The 14,157-nt window shown below is 47.1% G+C and overlaps 2 non-coding genes across 2 annotated transcripts; both read right to left on the bottom strand.

The window, feature by feature from the left end:
- Positions 1-983: 983 nt before the first annotated feature.
- TRNAC-GCA lies at positions 984-1,055 on the bottom strand. The gene has a single exon. It is a non-coding gene; the product is annotated as a tRNA-Cys (tRNA).
- Positions 1,056-3,247: 2,192 nt separating this feature from the next.
- On the bottom strand, positions 3,248-3,319 carry TRNAC-GCA. Its single transcript has one exon. It is a non-coding gene; the product is annotated as a tRNA-Cys (tRNA).
- Between the last annotated feature and the right edge of the window lie 10,838 nt (positions 3,320-14,157).

The following is a 14,157-nucleotide window of genomic DNA, read 5'->3' as shown; positions in this document are numbered from 1 at the left end:
TGGGAGACACATGCAGTACCTACACCAGAACGTGTCTCTTCAGCCTGTGTATCTGTGCATTAAACCTGGGGGTGCTGGTGGGGACACTGGGGAGGTTGGTGAACTTCTTAGTCCCTAACCTGGATCTTTTTTATTTTCCTAAAGCTAGTGGTAACCTCATGCCTCTTAGGCAAATATTTTATATAACTAAGCAACTTGCAGCTACAATTATATTATTGTTAGTTGCTCAGTTGTGTCTGATTCTTTGGGACCTCATGAACTGTAGCCCTCCAGGCTCCTCTGTCCGTGGGATTCTCCAGGGAAGAATACTGGAGTGGGCTGCCATGCCCTCCTCTAGGGGATCTTCATGACCCAGGGATCAAACCCGGGTCTCCTCCATTGCAGGTGGATTCTTTACCATCTGAGCCACAGGGAAGCCCACAATTATATTATTAGTGGTTATTATTATTCCCTCGCTTTGGAAGAGAAAACCTGTCAGACAGTATGATTTTCGCTTTTAACTATTGTGCTGCAGTCCATGGGGTCGCAAAGAGTCGGACACGACTGAGCAACTGAGCAACAAATTGTTGATGAAGAAATGGAGAGGAAGAGTGGAGGGAGAGGACCCGGAATTTCAAGTGGAATAAACAGGGCAGTGAAGTCTGTGAACTAGCTAGATGCGCCCCCATGTGGTCATGATGTGAGTTTATTGACCTGAAATAACAGGAAGATCCCCTGGAGGAGGGCATGGCAACCCACTCCAGTATTCCTGCCTGGAGAATCCCATGGACAGAGGAGTCTGGTGGGCTACAGTCCACAGGGTCACAAAAGTCAGACACGACTGAAGCAACTTAGTGTGCATGCATGTAAGAGCTTCCTCGGGAGACAACCGGCCCGCCCTCTACAATATGCCAGTGTGAATAACTGAGCATCCATTACAACAGAATGGAAACCACTGCCTTTGCCAGCTTTCCTCCAATATGCCATAAAAAGTCCAGTGCAGTAGGGGGCACCCGGATTTGAACCGGGGACCTCTTGATCTGCAGTCAAATGCTCTACCCCTGAGCTATACCCCCTTACTTGTTATGGGTGTCTAATAACCACCTTTCATGCTTCCCCAATGGCTCAGCAGTAAAGAATCCACCTGCAAGGCAGGGGACGCGGGTTTGATCACTGGGTCGGGAAGATCCCCTGAAGGAGAGCATGGCAACCCACTCCAGTATTCTTGCCTAGAGAATCCCATGGACAGAGGAGCCTGGTGGGCTACAGTCCACAGGGTCACACAACTGAAGTGACTTATCACTCATACAACCACCTTTCACCTTCATGGTCACACCCAGGACTCCTGTAACACACTGAAAGTTTCTACTTATTTCTGGAGAGCTGGTAAGGTCGGCAACCTATTCCTAACAAACTCAAACGGAAGCAGTCACCTGGATCATCTTCCTGAAAAAACATGTTGGCGCCCACTCACACCCGCCCCCCCACCACGGGCCCTGTGAGTCTTTGCTGCTCGGGCCAAAAGCCGACGTCCACAGTACATTTCCAGGGTCCCTGTTAAAGGCGGGTGACTGAGGTTCTGATGGAAAAGTAGCCTGGGGCGTGGCACGGATCGCATGACTGAAAGTGGATTGCAGCCCCTACTGTGTAGCCGCCAGTCACCGTCCGCATGCTCCCTCAACAGTGCCCATCACTGCCACCACTGCCCTTTCTTTAGTCTCTGCTCTGTGCAGACCCTGCTGAAGCAGCTCAGGATGGAGCGACTGGAGCCCCGAGGACCTCCTGTAAGCACCTCACTGTGCTTGGTTACAAGGCGAGCGTAGGAGAGGCATCAAAGCTCCCAGTTCCCCACCACGGCGGTGCCTGTGCGTGGTGAAGGGGGGATGAACCCGCAGGAAAGGTGACGTCTGCAAGGCTCTAAGGTAAGTGTTAATGGGCATCCAGTCAGCCCTGGAGAAGTTCACCTGGGGCTGCAAGAAACTAGAGAGGCTTTCTGGCAAAGACCTAAACTATCCGACCTCTCCTCCATCCTACGAAGACTCATTCCACGGGACCAGAGGCTAAAAAACAGACGTTTTTTTCAATCACAGAAAATTAACTGAAAGGGAGTTGTTGGAAGATGGAGAGACCAAATCACATCCTCTGAACCAAGAAGAAACTTTAAGAATGGAAAAAGAAGCAGACGACTCCATAAAGTACAAATACGAAAGTTTATTGTGGATGACCTTCACAGGTAGGACCTGGCGGAAAACGATCCAGCATCATTCAGAGTGGCGCCCTGTGCCGCTGATGGGGTACAGGGGAATTATAGCGCCCAAAGCTAAAGACAGAATCTGACCACTACAGGAGGAAGACATCCACATTGATGGGAACCCAGGTTTTGTCCTCCCCCGTGGGGATCTCATGACCAGAACTCATGACCAGGATCAGCAAAAGGCACTCTTCTGTGGTTTATCTCAGAGGGAAGCAAGGGTAAAAGCTGATGGAGAATTTCTGTCTTGGACACATTCCTTATAAGTGGGCTAAAGGAGGGGAGGGGATAAGACTGCCCGCCTGAGATGGAGCTGAGAAAATGGGGTCCTTGTGGTTCAACCCCGCAGGCCCTTCCCTTGTTATAACTGTAATCTCAGCAGCACCTTTTTTTTTACTTTCCATCAGCCCATGAGGACAACTCCACTGTCAACTAAACCCATTCCCTCTCCTTCCCCCAAGCGTGGACACCCTCCAGCCTGGTGGCCCTGAAGCTTCTCCCCACCCTTCAATTCATGCCAAGTCCTCTAAAGCGACTGCTGTTTTCCCAGAAGGGCTTTCAGGATGATCCAGTACAGGAGCTGCTAAATGTGGCCCCAGAAAAAAAAATCATCTCTGATGTTTCTGTGATGTGAGTGGATGAAAGGAAGTTTCAGGATGGAACTGAAAGGAAGTTTCAGAAAGGAACATCAGGGGATGTTTTACTGTTGAAAACAGCCAAACAAAACCCGAATCTCTGGAGACAGGCCTAGAGGGGGATATATATGTTTATATGTTTCCGGGTAGTTCTAGTGCTCAGATGAGCCTGGAGTCCCCATGGTCCAGGATAAAACTATCTTGCTGGTTCTGGGACTTTCCATTGCCCCAGCCCAGGAGATGAGCTCAACAGCTTCCTTCTACTTTACTAACTCCTTTGCCACCATCTCCTTTACCAACTATTGCACCCCTCAATCTGCCCACCGAGAAAAGCCCACCTGAAGGTGTAATTTGGTATAGGTACTAAAATAAGACTTACTTGAGGGGGCACCTGGATTTAAACCAGGGACCTCTTGATCTGCAGTCAAATGCTCTACCCCTGAGCTATACCCCCTTGCTTATAAGTGGTAGCTAATAAATACTTTCTCACCTGTGTTGAAATGCCCACACCCACGGTGCACTGAAATTTCTACTGATTCTCAGAAAGTTCTGAAAATATGGAAATTTTGCCTGACAGAAAATTCGCACCTTTTGGCCCTCCTCTTCCCCATAGACCTCCCTCCCAATTTTAGCCCCCAGAAACCTCTGCTCACAATTTTGCAGTCTCATTTTTCTTGGTACTACCGTGAAGGCACCAGCTGGAAAAATCACTGCTAAGCGCGGGCCCTCCTTTGCCTTCCTCCCTTTCCTCAGCAGCTCCATCTACCAACTTGCCCCCAGCTCGATTTTCATCTTCCCCACCTTCACCCCAGTCCTGAGGGGTGGACTGGGGGGCTCTGTTGCCCATCTCAGCCTTTCCCCTCTCCTTTCCTCTCATCGCAGCTATGTCTTGACTTTCGGCAGGATCTTGACTGTTTTTTGATCCTCCAACTCCCCCTTCTGGACTTTTACTTCAGGATAAATTGTGTAAGGCTCTATAATTCCCTCGTTCAATAATACTTAGGGTGATTTTGCTTCTCAGATGAATACTGACTGGCACATCTCACTGGGTTTATTTTTTTCACTTTTTCGTTCATGTGTAAAATGTACAGAAAATGCATAAATCATAGGTGTTCCACTTTATGAATAATAATAAAAAATACACCATGTAATCTCATATCCAGATCAAGAAATAGAACATGACTCGGGGAGAATGGAAATGAGATGTAAGGGCTAGAGTAGAGAATTGGTCCTTCCTGAGTGTACACTTTTATATAGCCTCAAATTTGAATCATTTTAATGTTTTATTACATTTCCAAAAAAACACAACTCAAGTATGGAAAGATGAACCTGAAAATATAAACAAAACCCAGAAACCCAATGGTATGTCACACTGATAATTTGACCACAAAGAAGAAAGTACATTCAGTGGTATATATACTAAGGGGAAAAAGAGATACTGAACTTTACTTAGAAGTAAAGTTGTTTCACTTTACTTGATATGAGAGTTGGACTATAAAGAAAGCTGAGTGCTGAAGAATGGATGCTTTTGACTGTAGTGTTGGAGAAGACTCTGGAGAGTCCCTTGGACTGCAAGGAGATCCAATCAGTCCATTCTGAAGGAAATCAGTCCTGAATATTCATTGGAAGGATGCTGAAGCTGAAACTCCAATACTTTGGCCACCTGATGTGAAGAACTGACTCATTGGAAAAGATGCTGATGCTGCGAAAGATTGAAGGCAGGAGGAGAAGGGGACGACAGAGGATGAGATGGCTGGATGGCATCACTGTCTTGATGGACACAGTTTGAGCAAGTTTTGGAAGTTGGTGATGGACAGGGAAGCCTGGCGTGCTTCAGTCCACGGGGTCACAAAGAGTCGGACACGACTGAGCAACTGAACTGAAAATTGTTTGGTATAACTTACAAAACCTATGTTTTTGAGCAAATGAATAAAGTTTTGATATTTGGGGGAACCAGGGTTCTAATCCTGAGACAGGAGATATAAATATGGAACGGAGACAGGCAAGGAAGAACTGTGGAGCTGGACTGGAATTGTAAATAGCTATGTGAACACACGTGCACACAGTGCATGCACACACTCACACGCAAGTACACACATACACTTCTTAACTCTGCTCTCTGAAGAGCACTAGAAACATCTCAGTTGCAGTGAGCGCTCCTGATGCCTGTATTGTAGTTATTAAATACCATTAAAAAGAGCCAGAAACTTGGAGATCTGGCTGATTTCAGGGCCGGGCAAAAAACCTAAAAGGTTAACTATGGAATGTGTCGTGCTAGGAAGTAGGAAAGTGCCCCGAAACCGATGGGGACACGTCAACAGAGCACAGGGCCAGCTTGAAGAGGCTCACCACTAGCTAAATTTGGGACAAGTTGAGCATCAAAACAAACAGAGGAATGTGTTATAGCTCACTGGGGCTTTCCAGCCATTGCTAGTGGTAAAGAACCTGTCTGCCAGTGCAGGAGACATAAGAGATGTGGGTTTGAACCCTGGGTCAGGAAGATCCCCTGAGAAAGGCATGGCGACCCACTCCAGTATTCCTGCCTGGAGAATCCCATGGACAGAAGAGCCTGGCAGGCAACGGTCCACAGGGTTGCAAAGAGTCAGACACAACTGTAGTGACTTAGCACACACACACAAACGTTTTAACTCATTAAAGAATCCATAAATCCATGTTACTAAGGTTTTTAAAATTTTTTTAGGTAGAGAAAGGAAAGCTTTACAAAAATCTTTACCAACAAGTCAATTAATAAAGGTAAAAAGCAGGATCTAAATACAAAATCATCAATTTATGACCATCATTGTAAAAACTTAGATAAGAATCATTAACGGATGCTTAATTTGTTAGATGAAGAATATCAGAGAACAGGAAACAGAAAAATCTGCTAAACACTACTTCAATTCATTATCCAAATTCAACTTCATCAATAATGTAACAAAGTAACATCATTTCCTTTTTTTTTAATTAAAAATTTTTTTTTCATCATTTCCTTTTGATGTGAGGCACAAAAGACATAATATCACTTGTGTGGTCATTTTGCTAAGATACTGAACTTTAAATAATGAGGGGACTTCCTTGGGGGTCCAGTAGTTAAGAAGCCACCGGCCAATGCAGAGGATACAGGTTCAATCCCTGGTCCAGGAAGATCCCACACACCTCGGAGCAACTAAGCCAGTGCTCCATGTCTACTGAGCTTGCGCACAAAAAACCCGTGCTCTGCAACAGGAGAAGCCGCTGCAACGGGAAGCCCGTGCACCACCATGAAGAGTAGACCCCACTTGCCGCAACTAGAGAAAGCCTGGGCCCAGCAATGAAGACCCAGTGCAGCCAAAAAGAAATTAAAAATTTTAAGTCCATCTAAGGATGACTTGAGGTGTAACACACAAATTTTACATCTGTTCTATGTTTATCAGCATTCGTTTCAAAGTATTTTCTAATTTCTGTGAGTTCTTGAGAAGAGTGTCATAATTTACCATTCCCCGTGTTTCAGACTTTCTGATTCCTGTCTGGAATGTCCCTTGCCCCCCAGCCTTTGTCTGCTTAGCAAATTCCTACTGACCCTGTATGCTCTAAGAAACCGCCTGCGCTTGCAGGAAGGACCTAGCACACCTCCTGCGCGAGACGGAGTGTTTCCACGTCCATCGTGCAGCTTCAGCCTGAGCGGTGTCAGCGGAGCAAACCGCCTTGCGTGCTTATTTTCTGGAACAATCATCATTTCAAATGTTCTCTTTTATGCAAATGAATCCATGAATTGTCCCAGGTTTTTCTACTTTGAGGGTCCAAATGACATTACCCAGACGATCTCTTAGCACCAGAAAGTGACATAAAAATTCTTTGTTATACTGAAAACCTGGGAGTTTTGTTTACAAAATGTGGTCATCTTGACTATATACTCTCCAGGCTGACGACCTTCAGGTACTCAGTATGGGCTTATTGACTAAGTGCTACTAAGTTTTGCCCCTCGCCAAGCTAGAAAGGACTCGGTGTCCCTATAAAACACTCCTAATTTCATCTGACTAGCCTTTGATGTGACAGGCTTCACCTTCAAAGCCAGAGGTGGCATTGTTCTCATTACAAGGTCATCAAAAATGGCTGACTCAAGGGTCAGCCTTATAAAACTTCAACGTCGCTTGTAAATATGAGTCATAATCTGAGGAATAAGCTTTTTTCTCTTATAACTAATAATGTCATTGCTGGGGTAGGCCATGATCTGCACAGTAAGTGCTCCTTAATGTACATGGTGAGAAATGTTGGTTTTTTGTTTTTAACTGAAACACTATTCCCAAAAGCTGTGGGGAATTTAGTTATGGGGAAATTCAATAACCTTAGTCATTCTTTACAATAAACCTGAAAACAAACTCTGATGCTTGTATGAAAATATGTCTGGATTTTTCCACATCTGGGGTTTGCTTAAAGTAAGACCCACCTAAGGGTTGTCCTTGACGGCTCACTAGTAAAGAATCCATGTGCGAGACGCAGGAGATGAGGGTTCGATCCCTGGGTTGGAAGGATCCCCTGGAGAAGGGCACGGCAACCCGCTCCAGGATTCTTGCCTGGAGAATCCCATGCACAGAGGAGCCTGGTGGGCTGCAGTCCATGGCATCTCAAAAGAGTTGGACACGACTGAGCACACACACGAGACCCCCTGAAATCCTTTTGCTGTTCTTCTCACCTTTACTGGCTCAAGGTGACCTCACCTCTGCTCAGGGGGTGATCCAGGCCTAGAGGCTTTGCCTCTGCTGAGGGAGCCTGGAATCCCCTGGGGTTTGATCCTTCATTCTTGAGGCTCATAGCTCTGATCCCAGGGAAGATGCAGGAACCCTGGGATGAGTCAGTGTCTAAGCTGTTGTCAGGCACTGACATCCTCAGTGTAGGCAAGCTGACACTTGCGTATCGAAATAACTGAGGCCATGGAAGGTTCTAGAAAGCACTAGGGGCAATCATGGATGCCAGGGCACTGAAGCATCCCCACACATCTGCCGCATGCCCACCGTGCCCCCAGCTCTCTAAAGCCACTCCAGGGACTCCCTCCAGGTTGGCTGAGGGTGATGCCATCACGGGGGAAACAGCCTCCCTGGAGCTGTGCTGCTCAGACTGAGGCAAGGAGGGAGGCCCAGAGTGAAGGTGGGGAGGAGTGAGGGAGGCCACGGGAAGCATCGAATCACCAACCTTCTTCAGTGGTTCATATGGCAAACAATGTTTAAAAATTCAAACAATCATAGGAGTGTTACAGAGCGACTACAAGATTTATCAGTTCAGTTCAGTTGCTCAGTCGTGTCCAGCTCTTTGCGACCCCATGGACCGCAGCACGCCAGGCCTCCCTGTCCCTCACCAACTCCAAGAACCTACTCAAAGTCATGTCCCTTGTGTCGGTGATGCCATCCAACCATCTCATCTTCCGTCATCCTTTCCCAGCATCAGGTTATTTTCCACTGAGTCAGTCCTTTGCATCAGGTGGCCAAACGATTGGAGTTTCAACTTCATTATCAGTCCTTCCAATGAATATTCAGGACTGATTTCCTTTAGGATGGACTGATTGGATCTACTTGCAGTCCACGGCACTCTCAAGAGTCTTCTCCAACACCACAGCTCAAAAGCATCAATTCTTGAGCACTTGACTTTCTTTATAGTCCAACTCTCACATCCATACATGACTACTGGAAAAACCATAGCCTTAACCTTTGTTGGCAAAGTAATGTCTCTGCTTTTTAACATGCTGTCTAGGTTGGATCATTAAAGCATGGCCACTCAATACAACTTCCGGTTTGCTGAGGGCTTTTCAGGCAGTGCCCAGACCCATAGGACACACACAGTCTTGTGTCCAGCCTTGAGCACCATGGTGTCAAACATTTGTGAAGTGCTGGTCTCCAGTCTGTTCAGTCCTTTGTATCCCACTCCTGCTATGCTTGGTCAGAACTCACCTCACTTCATGCTTGGACTCTTGCAGTAGCAGCCACCTGACCAATGTTACATCCCTCTCGACCCCTCCTGCCCGCCACTTTCAGGGACATCTCCATGTCAGCACCGTGACCGGCTTATTCCCTGCTTGGCCGCAGTTATCCAACCCAGCACCCCCCACCCCCAGAATAAAGTCTGTAAAGCTTGCTATAATATGACTCAGTCTATTTTCCTTTGTGACTCAAAGTCCTAACTGATCACGTTCCTTCTCTGAAATGCGCTTTGTACCCTCTGGCCCCCCTTTTTCCTATGCTGTTCCCCAGCTCACATCTCTGCTACCATCCTCTGGTCTGGAATGCTCTCTGATTATTAACATCCTTCAAGATCCAGTTCAAACATTATCTACTTTACAAGGTTGACTCTGAAGAAAAAGAAAAAAAAATATATATATATATATATTTACTATATGTGTGTGCACATGCATGCACACATCCACACACACATACACTTTCTTACCAGTTGTGTGCAAGGCTGTCTACCAGTCTTGGGGAATACAAAGAGGAGCAAGTCACTGTCCTTGCCCAGAGACGTACCCAGTGCAAAGGGCCAGAGTAGGAGACGAGGACTGACATTGGACAAGGCTCACAAACTCTATAGGCTGTTCATGCCCACAACTCCCTTTGGAGGAAGGTAATCCGTGGTAGATCAGGTGGTCTGGTATTCCCATCTCTTTCAGAATTTTCCACAGTTTATTGTGATCCACACAGTCAAAGGCTTTGGCATAGTCAATAAAGCAGAAATAGATGCTTTTCTGGAACTCTCTTGCTTTTTCCATGATCCAGCGGATGTTGGCAATTTGATTTCTGGTTCCTCTGCCTAAACCAGCTTGAACATCAGGAAGTTCACGGTTCACATATTGCTGAAGCCTGGCTTGGAGAATTTTGAGCATTACTTTACTAGCGTGTGAGATGAGTGCAACTGTGCGGTAGTTTGAGCATTCTTTGGCATTGCCTTTCTTTGGGATTGGAATGAAAACTGACATTTTCCAGTCCTGTGGCCACTGCTGAGTTTTCCAAATTTGCTAGCATATTGAGTGCAGCACTTTCACAGCATCATCTTTTAGGATTTGAAATAGCTCAACTGGAATTCCATCACCTCCACTAGCTTTGTTCATAGTGATGCTTTCTAAGGCCCACTTGACTTCACATTCCAGGATGTCTGGCTCTAGGTCAGTGATCACACCATCGTGATTATCTGGGTCGTGAAGATCTTTTTTGTATAGTTCTGTGTATTCTTCACACCTCTTCTTAGTATCTTCTGCTTCTGTTAGGTCCATACCATTTCTGTCCTTTATCAAGCCCATCTTTGCATGAAATGTTCCCTTGGTATCTCTAATTTTCTTGAAGAGATCTCTAGTCTTTCCCATTCTGTTGTTTTCCTCTATTTCTTTGCATTGAAAGCTGAGGAAGGCTTTCTTATCTCTTCTTGCTATTCTTTGGAACTCTGCATTCAGATGCTTATATCTTTCCTTTGCTCCTTTGCTTTTCACTTCTCTTCTTTTCACAGCTATTTGTAAGGCCTCCCCAGACAGCCATTTTGCTTTTTTGCATTTTTTTTCCATGGGGATGGTCTTGATCTCTGTCTCCTTTACAATGTCACGAACCTCATTCCATAATTCATCAGGCACTCTATCTATCAGATCTAGGCCCTTAAATCTATTTCTCACTTCCACTGTACGCAGGTCAGGAAGCAACAGTTAGAATTGGACATGGAACAACAGACTGGTACCAAATAGGAAAAGGAGTACGTCAAGGCTGTATATTGTCACCCTGTTTATTTAACTTATATGCAGAGTACATCATGAGAAACGCTGGACTGGAAGAAGCACAAATTGGAATCAAGATTGCCGGGAGAAATATCAATAACCTCAGATATGCAGATGACACCACCCTTATGGCAGAAAGTGAAGAGGAACCAAAAAGCCTCTTGATGAAAGTGAAAGTGGAGAGTGAAAAAGTTGGCTTAAAGCTCCGCATTCAGAAAACTAAGATCATGGCATCTGGTCCCATCACTTCATGGGAAATAGATGGGGAAACAGTGGAAACAGTGTCAGACTTTATTTTTTTGGGCTCCAAAATCACTGCAGATGGTGACTGCAACCATGAAATTAAAAGACGCTTACTCCTTGGAAGGAAAGTTATGACCAACCTAGATAGCATGTTCAAAAGCAGAGACATTACTTTGCCAACAAAGGTCCGTCTAGTCAAGGCTATGGTTTTTCCTGTGGTCATGTATGGATGTGAGAGTTGGACTGTGAAGAAGGCTGAGTGCCGAAGAATTGATGCTTTTGAGTTGTGGTGTTGGAGAAGACTCTTCAGAGTCCCTTGGACTGCAAGATCCAACCAGTCCATTCTGAAGGAGATCAGCCCTGGGATTTCTTTGGAAGGAATGATGCTAAAACTGAAACTCCAGTACTTTGGCCACCTCATGCGAAGAGTTGACTCACTAGAAAAGACTCTGATGCTGGGAGGGATTGGGGGCAGGAGGAGAAGGGAACGACAGAGGATGAGATGGCTGGATGGCATCACTGACTCGATGGACATGAGTCTCAGTGAACTCCGGGAGTTGGTGATAGACAGGGAGGCCTGGCATGCTGCGATTCATGGGGTCGCAAAGAGTTGGACACGACTGAGCGACTGAACTGAACTGAACTGAACTGAATCCATGGTAGATCTCTCTACATAAAGCTGCTGGCAATTTTGCCAAGTACAAAATGTTAGCCTAGCAGTGCTCTTCTGGCCTCCAACCAGCTTTGGGGGCCTTGGCTTTTGACTCAGCTTAAAAGGGGCACCGCCTATTAGATGAAAGAACCAACCTAATCAGATCCTCTCTCCTGGGAAGAATTCACACAGATGGTCACTGGAGGCCAGGCTGCATCTGCCCCGGTGCTGTTCTCCTCCTCCACAAGGCAGGTGATGGGTCCCATCTTAGAAGCACTGGGACCCCGAGGGGACACATCACCACTCTGTTTCCTTGAGAATGAAGAAGCCCCTTCTCCAAGGTAATCTGGGAGCTGATTGACACATGGTGTCATGAGAACATAAGCAAGCTAGTATGTGTGTTAAGTCGCTTCAGTCATGTCCAACTCTTTGCAACCCTGTGGACTGTAGTCGGCCAGGTTCCGCTAGCCATGGGATTCTCCAGGCAGGAATACAGGAGTGGATTGCCCTGCCCTCCTCCAGGATCTTCCCAACCCAGGGACCAAACCTGAGTCTCTTATGTCTCCTGCATTGGTAGGCGGCTCTTTACCCATAATGCCACCTGGGAAGCCCAAGCTAGTACATGGAGTCACCATCAGACAGGCCACAGTGAGAGGAGCAGACCCAGTAGTGTTCAGCTGGGTCCAGTATCAAAGCAGATGAGTGCAAAAGAAAGCCCAGACCCAGGAAGGTTTGCAGAATAACCTGATGTAATCTGGGTCTACATGTGAGCAAGGAGAGCCGGGGAGAGGCTGGCAGATGGGCCCAAGTAAATAATAGAACCAGTAAATAATAGAACTTTCACGTCCTAGAACCCGAGTTCTCCCCACAGTAACACATTGCACAAGTCCCAACCTAGACAAGACTTGGCTAGGTTCTGATGGCCTTTTTTTAAAAAAATCAAGGACTTTTCTGTGAAGCTAAGGAAGCTTCAGACAGCATCCCTTGTGTCACTTGTGTACAGACTTTTTAAAACTTGGAATTTGGTGAAGGTTTTTTTCTTCATATTCCCCAATTATACAAGCTTCAGGTGTGCACCCTTGGTACAGGGGATGGGTTATTTGGGAAGGAAAGATGATATGGAAGAAAAGCTAAAAGGAAAAGAAAAAGAAAAAAATAAAAAAAGGTAAAGGACCCCGGGCAAGATTCCAGAACATTCTCCTGCAGTGAGTGGGTCGACTTTGCCTGCTCACGAATTTCCTCCAAAAGGCCAAAGGATGCAGGGGCTCCAATTGGGAAACCTTTATCCCTCATCACACTCCCACATTTGAGAGCCAGGGTCGGAGGGTGGGGCGCTCATCAGAAACCAGCTGGGCTAGTATGAGTGAGAAAAAGAAAGCCAGGCACCGGAAAAGACCTCCCGCAAAGGCAACACTGTGAGTAAAGTGTGGCCTCCCCACCCCCGCTCCTCCTGGGGAGATTCCACTTCCGTACACAAAGTACGCATGCGGGATGACCCCCTTGCGGTATGTTCAGCTCCAGGTGATGGTGAGAAAACAAAGGCACCTTAAGGCCCGGGGCGGCCAGAGCCGCAGCCCTGCGGAGTACCGAGCACGTGGTGCGCAGGTCCCTCTCCGCCCAGAGTCCGGTTTAGAGGAAATGCTGAGCGGCAACGCATCTGCACGGCCACATGGGGGCGTCAGTCAAAGGCGCTTTCTGTCCGCCCGCTCCGGTTCGCCTTTAGAGTTTTGCGACTTATTTTTCTCTCCTCGTTTAAAAAAATACTATTCTTGTTATTACAAAATATTTTTAAAACATTACTGTCGTTACTACAAAACGTAAAGCATCTAAGTTAGAAAATGCATAAAAATGGCTTGTGGTCTGATTGTTAGAGAACTACTTAGACCATATGCTTCCAAACCTTCCAATGATTATCTACGTAATCATGATATACCTAATATATATTATATACATAATATATAAAATCATATAACCATCCTTGACAGACTTCTCTTAAAGTGTCATGAACATCTTCCCTTACCAACTTTTTGAGCGAAATAATTTCAGGTATTGGTGTTGTGTTCCGTTGTCCATTGCATTAAAAAAAACATTTTTATAGGTCACCCACACGTTAGAGAAAGCTGCAAGTGCTGCCTACCGGGATATAGTGAACTATATTCCTATTGCTGGAAGGACGTTTTTCATTTCAACTCGAAGGTGAACAGGAGGGACGGCTGGCCAAGGAAGTGAACACGCAGAAGCCCCGAGCACGGGGGCCAGGACCCAAAGCCGCAGAGGCGACGTGGCTGCTGCCCCTGGAGAGACGGCGCGGGCCTCCCGGGGCTGGCGTGGGGTGGGGGGTGGGGGGGCGGCTGCTGTCGCCGCGGTCACCAGGCGGGGGGGGGGGGGGGGGGGGGGGGGCCGGCTGGTCCCTGCAGCGGGGAGATTCTTTTCGGTCACTGAGCCCCTCGGGGCGCAGGGGGACGGAAGCCCGAGACGCTCGCGGCCCCGCGGGCAGGTCGAACGCTGCGTCCAGGCGACGACTCTGCGCGCGCGCCCGGCCGCGGCCGGTGGGTCCTGGCGTCGGGGAATCTGGGGATCGGGGTGTCGGCGGAGTGGCGGGCCAGTTGGCCGGTAGATCGAGGGAGCCGGAGAATCGGCGGGCCGGTGGATCGGGCGGCCGGTGAGTCGGTGG

The sequence above is a fragment of the Bubalus bubalis genome, chromosome 8 (assembly GCF_019923935.1).
Source record: "Bubalus bubalis isolate 160015118507 breed Murrah chromosome 8, NDDB_SH_1, whole genome shotgun sequence".
Taxonomy (NCBI): domain Eukaryota; kingdom Metazoa; phylum Chordata; class Mammalia; order Artiodactyla; family Bovidae; genus Bubalus; species Bubalus bubalis.
The sequence above is the reverse complement of the archived record's forward strand: the minus strand, read 5'-3'. Positions and strand labels throughout refer to the sequence as shown.